The sequence below is a fragment of the Scyliorhinus canicula genome, chromosome 15 (genome assembly GCF_902713615.1).
Source record: "Scyliorhinus canicula chromosome 15, sScyCan1.1, whole genome shotgun sequence".
NCBI classification, from domain to species: Eukaryota; Metazoa; Chordata; class Chondrichthyes; order Carcharhiniformes; family Scyliorhinidae; genus Scyliorhinus; species Scyliorhinus canicula.
The window spans coordinates 144,051,573-144,062,514 of NC_052160.1; the positions used below are offsets into that span (position 1 = coordinate 144,051,573).

At 47.4% G+C, this 10,942-nt stretch overlaps 1 protein-coding gene across 1 annotated transcript in view; it reads left to right on the plus strand.

Moving 5' to 3' along the window:
* Nucleotides 1-791: 791 nt before the first annotated feature.
* The window catches only part of LOC119978666 (acidic mammalian chitinase-like), a 53,390-nt gene continuing 43,239 nt past the window's right edge, over nt 792-10,942 (plus strand). The window contains exon 1 of the mRNA XM_038820455.1: nt 792-829. The gene's annotated coding sequence lies outside the window, so the exon portion shown is untranslated. The remainder of the gene's footprint in view (nt 830-10,942) is intronic.

A 10,942-nucleotide genomic window follows, 5' to 3' on the forward strand; every position in this document is an offset into this window, starting at 1 on the left:
ATTTAATGCCACCTATGAGGCGCGCCAGTCTATTTAGTCCAAACAAATACCAATGATGCCCACATGAATGAAGTGAAATCATTGGAATGTGAAGTATCTAAAATTAAATTTTAATTTGAGAAACATCCATGTCTCCTGTGTGCTCCCAAGAAGTCTGAAGTTGATGGCAATGGAGTTAGGCAGGAGAATAGTGAGTGTGATGCAGAACCTCCCTCTTTGGCCAGGAGGCTCTTTTCTCGTCAGCACTGATAGCACGTGTCTCCGACACGCTGCCGGCACTTCACCTTTTACTTCAACGCGCATGGGAACCAGCAAAAAGCAAGATATTATGAATATTGTGAAGCAGTGGAAATAGTTAGCAGTGCCGTCTTAGTGGCTGCTTTAACTCTGTGACCATGGTGGGCCTCCTGTAGCTCACCAACTGCAACTAACTATTTGAGCTATGAATCTCTCCAAGTTAGTGGCACAGAAACCCAACAAGCCTAGTTGTTATGGCTACAGGTTCCCTAAGTCGGAGTCTGTGTTTCAGTAAACATGGGAGAACTATCTGCTCACAAAGTTGTGCAAATGCATGGTTTGAAGTATGAATGTCCCAAAAATGTGCCAAACTATCCAATTTCTGACCAATGGTTTCCAAAGAGCTGACATTACCCGCCAGCCCTTGCTCCTCCCCCCCCCCCCCCCCCCCCCCCCCCGCCCCACCCAGGCAGACGACTCAATAATGGCTCTGATTGTGACATGTGAAAGTGGATTGTTACGAGGGTTTTGGAACTCAAGCTGTCGATGTACACAAACATCTTTACGCCAGTATTGGAGGGAGGGAAAATAAGTAAGTACATGAAAGCTTGATTGAAAATCTAAATGGTGAAGACAAAATATTGACGGTGCTGTTCTAGCAGATCAAAGTGACAAGCTCTCGCAAAATATTGAACTTTTTCAAATCGTTAAAAGGTTTTAGATTATTTTGCCCAATGGCCTGTGTGCTAACCCATCAAGTGTAGAAAAGTAGGTGCACAGTTCAAAACATTTGTTGCATCCTTAAAATGCTGACTGTTCATAAAGCAATGCCTAGCCAGTTCAAAGAAATCCTGAATAAAAAGCTGAATAACAAGGACACACTGCTCCAGGTTAATTCAATGGCTTACCTTTTTTATTACATTAGATTTCAGGATTTTTAAGATAGATTTTGGGCACAAAGTTTTCTTCTACTAAACCTGCTTCGAATTTTTTTTTAAACATTACATAACAGGACAATCAGCGTTTAAAATATTGGTTAATATCTTTGGTGGCAATCCGTCAATACTGGTCATCAGAGCACTTTCCAAAATAAACAGGGGCCGAACGCAGATTTTTAACTCAGCTCTATTGCAGATATTAATCCAATCATTGCACTTTGTGATTGTATTTAGTGATCTATATTCTTCAGCAGAGCGACTGCAGGAGTTGCTCACTCAGCTCATCGCAATCGTGTCACGAACGTGACACATCCACAGCCTTTAATGTGAGCTTCACCTGGCAGTAAAATCTGAGACAGCTAATTCAGGCAACTGACCACATGAGTCAAGATGAGGGATTTCCATGCACTATTCATCTGTGCAACACTTCTACCATACTTCACCATGGAGGGCAGTACACCCCAATGTGCCTGTTCCATAACAACAGCACCTATACTCACATTGCAACTTTAACATCGTGAAACATACCAACGCCCTTCTTTTCTTTCCATTTAGAGTCCCTACGTCTTTTTTTTCCAATTAAGAGGCAATTTAGCGTGGCCAATCCGTTTATCCTGTACATCTTTGGGATGTGGGGGTGAAACCCACGCAGACACGGGGAGAATGTGCAAACTCCACATGGACAGTGACTCGGCCGGGATTGAATCCGGGTCCTCGGCGCTGTGAGCCAGCAATGCTAACCACAGCACCCCCGTGCCGTCCCTTGTTGTGATTTCTTATGATATCGCTGAGGAGCAGCACGTAGAGAGATATTAGAGGGGACCGAGGGACAGTAAAGGTAACGGCGTAGCAGCTGGATGGCTTTGCAAGTCATGCTCTGGTTATGATCAGGTGGGTCAGAATGGAATCAGCTGAGAGCAGTCACAGGCAGCTTGATGATGGAGGAGAAGGAAGGTGTCATCAACCATGTCAAAGGCTGCAGGAAACACGAGAAAGATGGGGAGGGATAGTTTATCTGAAGTGTCACTGATCATATTTTGTGTCTTGGAGACAGGCAGAGGTGGCACTCACCAGTTTGAGTGAACAGGAGCTGTATTACAATGCTTTTCAAATGTCTGCAGCCTCATGCTTACTACACTGTTTCAGTTTCTATAACCACATTCATGGGTTAAACTGATAGCACACAGCACAGTTAGCACAGTTAGCACACAGCACAGTTAGCACACAGCACAGTTAGCACAGTTAGCACACAGCACAGTTAGCACACAGCACAGTTAGCACACAGCACAGTTAGCACAGTTAGCACACAGCACAGTTAGCAGTTAGCACACAGCACAGTTAGCACACAGCACAGTTAGCACAGTTAGCACAGTTAGCACACAGCACAGTTAGCACAGTTAGCACACAGCACAGTTAGCACCACAGCACAGTTAGCACACAGCACAGTTAGCACAGTTAGCACACAGCACAGTTAGCACACAGCACAGTTAGCACACAGCACAGTTAGCACAGTTAGCACACAGCACAGTTAGCACACAGCACAGTTAGCACACAGCACAGTTAGCACACAGCACAGGTAGCACAGTTAGCACACAGCACAGTTAGCACAGTTAGCACCACAACACAGTTAGCACAGTTAGCACACAGCACAGTTAGCACACAGCACAGTTAGCACAGTTAGCACACAGCACAGTTAGCACAGTTAGCACACAGCACAGTTAGCACCACAGCACAGTTAGCACACAGCACAGTTAGCACAGTTAGCACACAGCACAGTTAGCACACAGCACAGTTAGCACACAGCACAGTTAGCACAGTTAGCACACAGCACAGTTAGCACACAGCACAGTTAGCACACAGCACAGTTAGCACACAGCACAGGTAGCACAGTTAGCACACAGCACAGTTAGCACAGTTAGCACCACAGCACAGTTAGCACAGTTAGCACACAGCACAGTTAGCACAGTTAGCACAGTTAGCACACAGCACAGTTAGCACACAGCACAGTTAGCACAGTTAGCACAGTTAGCACACAGCACAGTTAGCACACAGCACAGTTAGCACACAGCACAGTTAGCACACAGCACAGTTAGCACACAGCACAGTTAGCACAGTTAGCACACAGCACAGTTAGCACACAGCACAGTTAGCACACAGCACAGTTAGCACACAGCACAGTTAGCACAGTTAGCACACAGCACAGTTAGCACAGTTAGCACACAGCACAGTTAGCACACAGCACAGTTAGCACACAGCACAGTTAGCACAGTTAGCACACAGCACAGTTAGCACACAGCACAGTTAGCACACAGCACAGTTAGCACACAGCACAGTTAGCACAGTTAGCACACAGCACAGTTAGCACAGTTAGCACAGTTAGCACAGTTAGCACACAGCACAGTTAGCACAGTTAGCACACAGCACAGTTAGCACAGTTAGCACAGTTAGCACACAGCACAGTTAGCACAGTTAGCACACAGCAGTTAGCACACAGCACAGTTAGCACACAGCACAGTTAGCACACAGCACAGTTAGCACAGTTAGCACACAGCACAGTTAGCACACAGCACAGTTAGCACACAGCACAGTTAGCACACAGCACAGTTAGCACAGTTAGCACACAGCACAGTTAGCAGTTAGCACACAGCACAGTTAGCACACAGCACAGTTAGCACAGTTAGCACAGTTAGCACACAGCACAGTTAGCACAGTTAGCACACAGCACAGTTAGCACACAGCACAGTTAGCACACAGCACAGTTAGCACAGTTAGCACACAGCACAGTTAGCACCACAGCACAGTTAGCACACAGCACAGTTAGCACAGTTAGCACAAAGCACAGTTAGCACAGTTAGCACACAGCACAGTTAGCACACAGCACAGTTAGCACACAGCACAGTTAGCACAGTTAGCACACAGCACAGTTAGCACACAGCACAGTTAGCACACAGCACAGTTAGCACAGTTAGCACACAGCACAGTTAGCACACAGCACAGTTAGCACACAGCACAGTTAGCACACAGCACAGTTAGCACACAGCACAGGTAGCACAGTTAGCACACAGCACAGTTAGCACAGTTAGCACACAGCACAGTTAGCACACAGCACAGTTAGCACACAGCACAGTTAGCACACAGCACAGTTAGCACAGTTAGCACACAGCACAGTTAGCACAGTTAGTACACAGCACAGTTAGCACAGTTAGCACACAGCACAGTTAGCACACAGCACAGTTAGCACACAGCACAGTTAGCACAGTTAGCACACAGCACAGTTAGCAGAGTTAGCACAGTTAGCACACAGCACAGTTAGCACACAGCACAGTTAGCACACAGCACAGTTAGCACACAGCACAGTTAGCACAGTTAGCACAGTTAGCACACAGCACAGTTAGCACACAGCACAGTTAGCACACAGCACAGTTAGCACACAGCACAGTTAGCACACAGCACAGTTAGCACACAGCACAGTTAGCACAGTTAGCACAGTTAGCACACAGCACAGTTAGCACACAGCACAGTTAGCACACAGCACAGTTAGCACACAGCACAGTTAGCACAGTTAGCACACAGCACAGTTAGCACACAGCACAGTTAGCACAGTTAGCACAGTTAGCACACAGCACAGTTAGCACAGTTAGCACACAGCACAGTTAGCACAGTTAGCACACAGCACAGTTAGCACAGTTAGCACAGTTAGCACACAGCACAGTTAGCACACAGCACAGTTAGCACAGTTAGCACACAGCACAGTTAGCACACAGCACAGTTAGCACACAGCACAGTTAGCACAGTTAGCACACAGAACAGTTAGCACAGTTAGCACAGTTAGCACACAGCACAGTTAACACAGTTAGCACACAGCACAGTTAGCACACAGCACAGTTAGCACACAGCACAGTTAACACAGTTAGCACACAGCACAGTTAGCACACAGCACAGTTAGCACACAGCACAGTTAACACAGTTAGCACACAGCACAGTTAGCACAGTTAGCACAGTTAGCACACAGCACAGTTAGCACACAGCACAATTAGCACACAGCACAGTTAGCACAGAGCACAGTTAGCACACAGCACAGTTAGCACAGTTAGCACACAGCACAGTTAGCACAGTTAGCACACAGCACAGTCAGCACACAGCACAGTTAGCACAGTTAGCACACAGCACAGTTAGCACACAGCACAGTTAGCACAGTTAGCACACAGCACAGTTAGCACACAGCACAGTTAGCACAGTTAGCACACAGCACAGTTAGCACACAGCACAGTTAGCACACAGCACAGTTAGCACAGTTAGCACAGTTAGCACACAGCACCGTTAGCACAGTTAGCACACAGCACAGTTAGCACACAGCACAGTTAGCACACAGCACAGTTAGCACAGTTAGCACAGTTAGCACACAGCACAGTTAGCACAGTTAGCACACAGCACAGTTAGCACAGTTAGCACACAGCACAGTTAGCACACAGCACAGTTAGCACAGTTAGCACAGTTAGCACACAGCACAGTTAGCACAGATAGCACAGTTAGCACACAGCACAGTTAGCACACAGCACAGTTAGCACAGTTAGCACACAGCACAGTTAGCACAGTTAGCACAGTTAGCACACAGCACAGTTAGCACACAGCACAGTTAGCACAGTTAGCACACAGCACAGTTAGCACAGTTAGCACACAGCACAGTTAGCACAGTTAGCACACAGCACAGTTAGCACACAGCACAGTTAGCACACAGCACAGTTAGCACAGTTAGCACAGTTAGCACACAGCACAGTTAGCACAGTTAGCACACAGCACAGTTAGCACAGTTAGCACAGTTAGCACACAGCACAGTTAGCACACAGCACAGTTAGCACACAGCACAGTTAGCACACAGCACAGTTAGCACAGTTAGCACAGTTAGCACACAGCACAGTTAGCACAGTTAGCACACAGCACAGTTAGCACAGTTAGCACAGTTAGCACACAGCACAGTTAGCACACAGCACAGTTAGCACAGTTAGCACAGTTAGCACACAGCACAGTTAGCACAGTTAGCACAGTTAGCACAGTTAGCACACAGCACAGTTAGCACACAGCACAGTTAGCACACAGCACAGTTAGCACAGTTAGCACACAGCACAGTTAGCACAGTTAGCACAGTTAGCACAGTTAGCACACAGCACAGTTAGCACAGTTAGCACACAGCACAGTTAGCACACAGCACAGTTAGCACAGTTAGCACACAGCACAGTTAACACAGTTAGCACACAGCACAGTTAGCACACAGCACAGTTAGCACAGTTAGCACACAGCACAGTTAGCACAGTTAGCACACAGCACAGTTAGCACACAGCACAGTTAGCACACAGAACAGTTAGCACAGTTAGCACAGTTAGCACACAGCACAGTTAGCACACAGCACAGTTAGCACAGTTAGCACACAGCACAGTTAGCACAGTTAGCACAGTTAGCACACAGCACAGTTAGCACAGTTAGCACACAGCACAGTTAGCACACAGCACAATTAGCACAGTTAGCACACAGCACAGTTAGCACAGTTAGCACAGTTAGCACACAGCACAGTTAGCACACAGCACAGTTAGCACAGTTAGCACACAGCACAGTTAGCACAGTTAGCACAGTTAGCACACAGCACAGTTAGCACAGTTAGCACAGTTAGCACACAGCAGAGTCAGCACACAGCACAGTTAGCACACAGCACAGTTAGCACAGTTAGCACACAGCACAGTTAGCACACAGCAGTTAGCACACAGCACAGTTAGCACAGTTAGCACACAGCACAGTTAGCACACAGCACAGTTAGCACAGTTAGCACACAGTTAGCACAGTTAGCACAGTTAGCACACAGCACAGTTAGCACACAGCACAGTTAGCACACAGCACAGTTAGCACAGTTAGCACAGTTAGCACACAGCACAGTTAGCACACAGCACAGTTAGCACAGTTAGCACACAGCACAGTTAGCACACAGCACAGTTAGCACACAGCACAGTTAGCACAGTTAGCACAGTTAGCACACAGCACAGTTAGCACAGTTAGCACACAGCACAGTTAGCACACAGCACAGTTAGCACACAGCACAGTTAGCACACAGCACAGTTAGCACAGTTAGCACAGTTAGCACACAGCACAGTTAGCACACAGCACAGTTAGCACAGTTAGCACACAGCACAGTTAGCACAGTTAGCACAGTTAGCACACAGCACAGTTAGCACACAGCACAGTTAGCACACAGCACAGTTAGCACACAGCACAGTTAGCACAGTTAGCACACAGCACAGTTAGCACAGTTAGCACACAGCACAGTTAGCACACAGCACAGTTAGCACAGTTAGCACACAGCACAGTTAGCACACAGCACAGTTAGCACAGTTAGCACAGTTAGCACACAGCACAGTTAGCACACCAGCACAGTTAGCACCAGTTAGCACACAGCACAGTTAGCACACAGCACAGTTAGCACAGTTAGCACAGTTAGCACACAGCACAGTTAGCACAGTTAGCACAGTTAGCACACAGCACAGTTAGCACACAGCACAGTTAGCACAGTTAGCACACAGCACAGTTAGCACACAGCACAGTTAGCACAGTTAGCACAGTTAGCACAGTTAGCACAGTTAGCACACAGCACAGTTAGCACAGTTAGCACACAGCACAGTTAGCACAGTTAGCACAGTTAGCACACAGCACAGTTAGCACACAGCACAGTTAGCACAGTTAGCACAGTTAGCACACAGCACAGTTAGCACACAGCACAGTTAGCACAGTTAGCACAGTTAGCACACAGCACAGTTAGCACACAGCACAGTTAGCACAGTTAGCACACAGCACAGTTAGCACACAGCACAGTTAGCACAGTTAGCACACAGCACAGTTAGCACAGTTAGCACACAGCACAGTTAGCACAGTTAGCACACAGCACAGTTAGCACACAGCACAGTTAGCACAGTTAGCACACAGCACAGCTAGCACAGTTAGCACACAGCACAGTTAGCACAGTTAGCACACAGCACAGTTAGCACAGTTAGCACAGTTAGCACAGTTAGCACACAGCACAGTTAGCACACAGCACAGTTAGCACAGTTAGCACAGTTAGCACACAGCACAGTTAGCACAGTTAGCACAGTTAGCACACAGCACAGTTAGCACACAGCACAGTTAGCACAGTTAGCACACAGCACAGTTAGCACAGTTAGCACACAGCACAGTTAGCACAGTTAGCACAGTTAGCACACAGCACAGTTAGCACAGTTAGCACACAGCACAGTTAGCACACAGCACAGTTAGCACACAGCACAGTTAGCACACAGCACAGTTAGCACACAGCACAGTTAGCACAGTTAGCACACAGCACAGTTAGCACAGTTAGCACACAGCACAGTTAGCACACAGCACAGTTAGCACACAGCACAGTTAGCACAGTTAGCACACAGCACAGTTAGCACAGTTAGCACACAGCAGTTATCACAGTTAGCACACAGCACAGTTAGCACAGTTAGCACACAGCACAGTTAGCACATAGCACAGTTAGCACAGTTAGCACACAGCACAGTTAGCACAGTTAGCACAGTTAGCACACAGCACAGTTAGCACAGTTAGCACACAGCACAGTTAGCACAGTTAGCACAGTTAGCACACAGCACAGTTAGCACACAGCACAGTTAGCACAGTTAGCACACAGCACAGTTAGCACACAGCACAGTTAGCACACAGCACAGTAAGCACAGTTAGCACACAGCACAGTTAGCACACAGCACAGTTAGCACACAGCACAGTTAGCACAGTTAGCACACAGCACAGTTAGCACAGTTAGCAGAGTTAGCACACAGCACAGTTAGCACACAGCACAGTTAGCACAGTTAGCACACAGCACAGTTAGCACAGTTAGCACACAGCACAGTTAGCACACAGCACAGTTAGTAGAGTTAGCACACAGCACAGTTAGCACACAGCACAGTTAGCACAGTTAGCACACAGCACAGTTAGCACAGTTAGCACACAGCACAGTTAGCACACAGCACAGTTAGCACACAGCACAGTTAGCACAGTTAGCACACAGCACAGTTAGCACACAGCACAGTTAGCACACAGCACAGTTAGCACACAGCACAGTTAGCACAGTTAGCACAGTTAGCACACAGCACAGTCAGCACACAGCACAGTTAGCACAGTTAGCACACAGCACAGTTAGCACAGTTAACACACAGCACAGTTAGCACAGTTAGCACAGTTAGCACACAGCACAGTTAGCACAGTTAGCACACAGCACAGTTAGCACACAGCACAGTTAGCACAGTTAGCACACAGCACAGTTAGCACAGTTAGCACACAGCACAGTTAGCACAGTTAGCACACAGCACAGTTAGCACACAGCACAGTTAGCACACAGCACAGTTAGCACAGTTAGCACAGTTAGCACACAGCACAGTTAGCACACAGCACAGTTAGCACACAGCACAGTTAGCACAGTTAGCAACAGTAGCACAGCGCACAGTTAGCACACAGCACAGTTAGCACACAGCACAGTTGGCACACAGCACAGTTAGCACAGTTAGTACACAGCACAGTTAGCACAGTTAGCACACAGCACAGTTAGCACAGTTAGAACAGTTAGCGCACAGCACAGTTAGCACACAGCACAGTTAGCACAGTTAGCACAGTTAGCACACAGCACAGTTAGCACAGTTAGCACAGTTAGCACACAGCACAGTTAGCACAGAACAGTTAGCACAGTTAGCACACAGCACAGTTAGCACACAGCACAGTTAGCACAGTTAGCACAGTTAGCACACAGCACAGTTAGCACACAGCACAGTTAGCACAGTTAGCACAGTTAGCACAGTTAGCACACAGCACAGTTAGCACACAGCACAGTTAGCACACAGCACAGTTAGCACAGTTAGCACACAGCACAGTTAGCACACAGCACAGTTTAGCACAGTTAGCACAGTTAGCACAGTTAGCACACAGCACAGTTAGCACAGTTAGCACACAGCACAGTTAGCACAGTTAGCACAGTTAGCACAGTTAGCACACAGCACAGTTAGCACACAGCACAGTTAGCACAGTTAGCACAGTTAGCACAGTAGCACACGCAGCACAGTTAGCACACAGCACAGTTAGCACACAGCACAGTTAGCACACAGCACAGTTAGCACAGTTAGCACAGTTAGCACCTTAGCAGCACACACAGCACAGTTAGCACACAGCACAGTTAGCACACAGCACAGTTAGCACACAGCACAGTTAGCACAGTTAGCACACAGCACAGTTAGCACACAGCACAGTTAGCACACAGCACAGTTAGCACAGTTAGCACACAGCACAGTTAGCACACAGCACAGTTAGCACAGTTAGCACACAACACAGTTAGCACAGTTAGCACACAGCACAGTTAGCACACAGCACAGTTAGCACTTATTAGCACACAACACAGTTAGCACCAGCACAGTTAGCACAGTTAGCACGTTAGCACACAGCACAGTTAGCACACAGCACAGTTAGCACAGTTAGCACAGTTAGCACACAGCACAGTTAGCACACAGCACAGTTAGCACAGTTAGCACACAGCACAGTTAGCACACAGCACAGTTAGCAGAGTTAGCACAGTTAGCACAGTTAGCACACAGCACAGTTAGCACAGTTAGCACAGTTAGCACACAGCACAGTTAGCACAGTTAGCACAGTTAGCACAGTTAGCACACAGCACAGTTAGCACACAGCACAGTTAGCACACAGCCACAGTTAGCACACAGCACAGT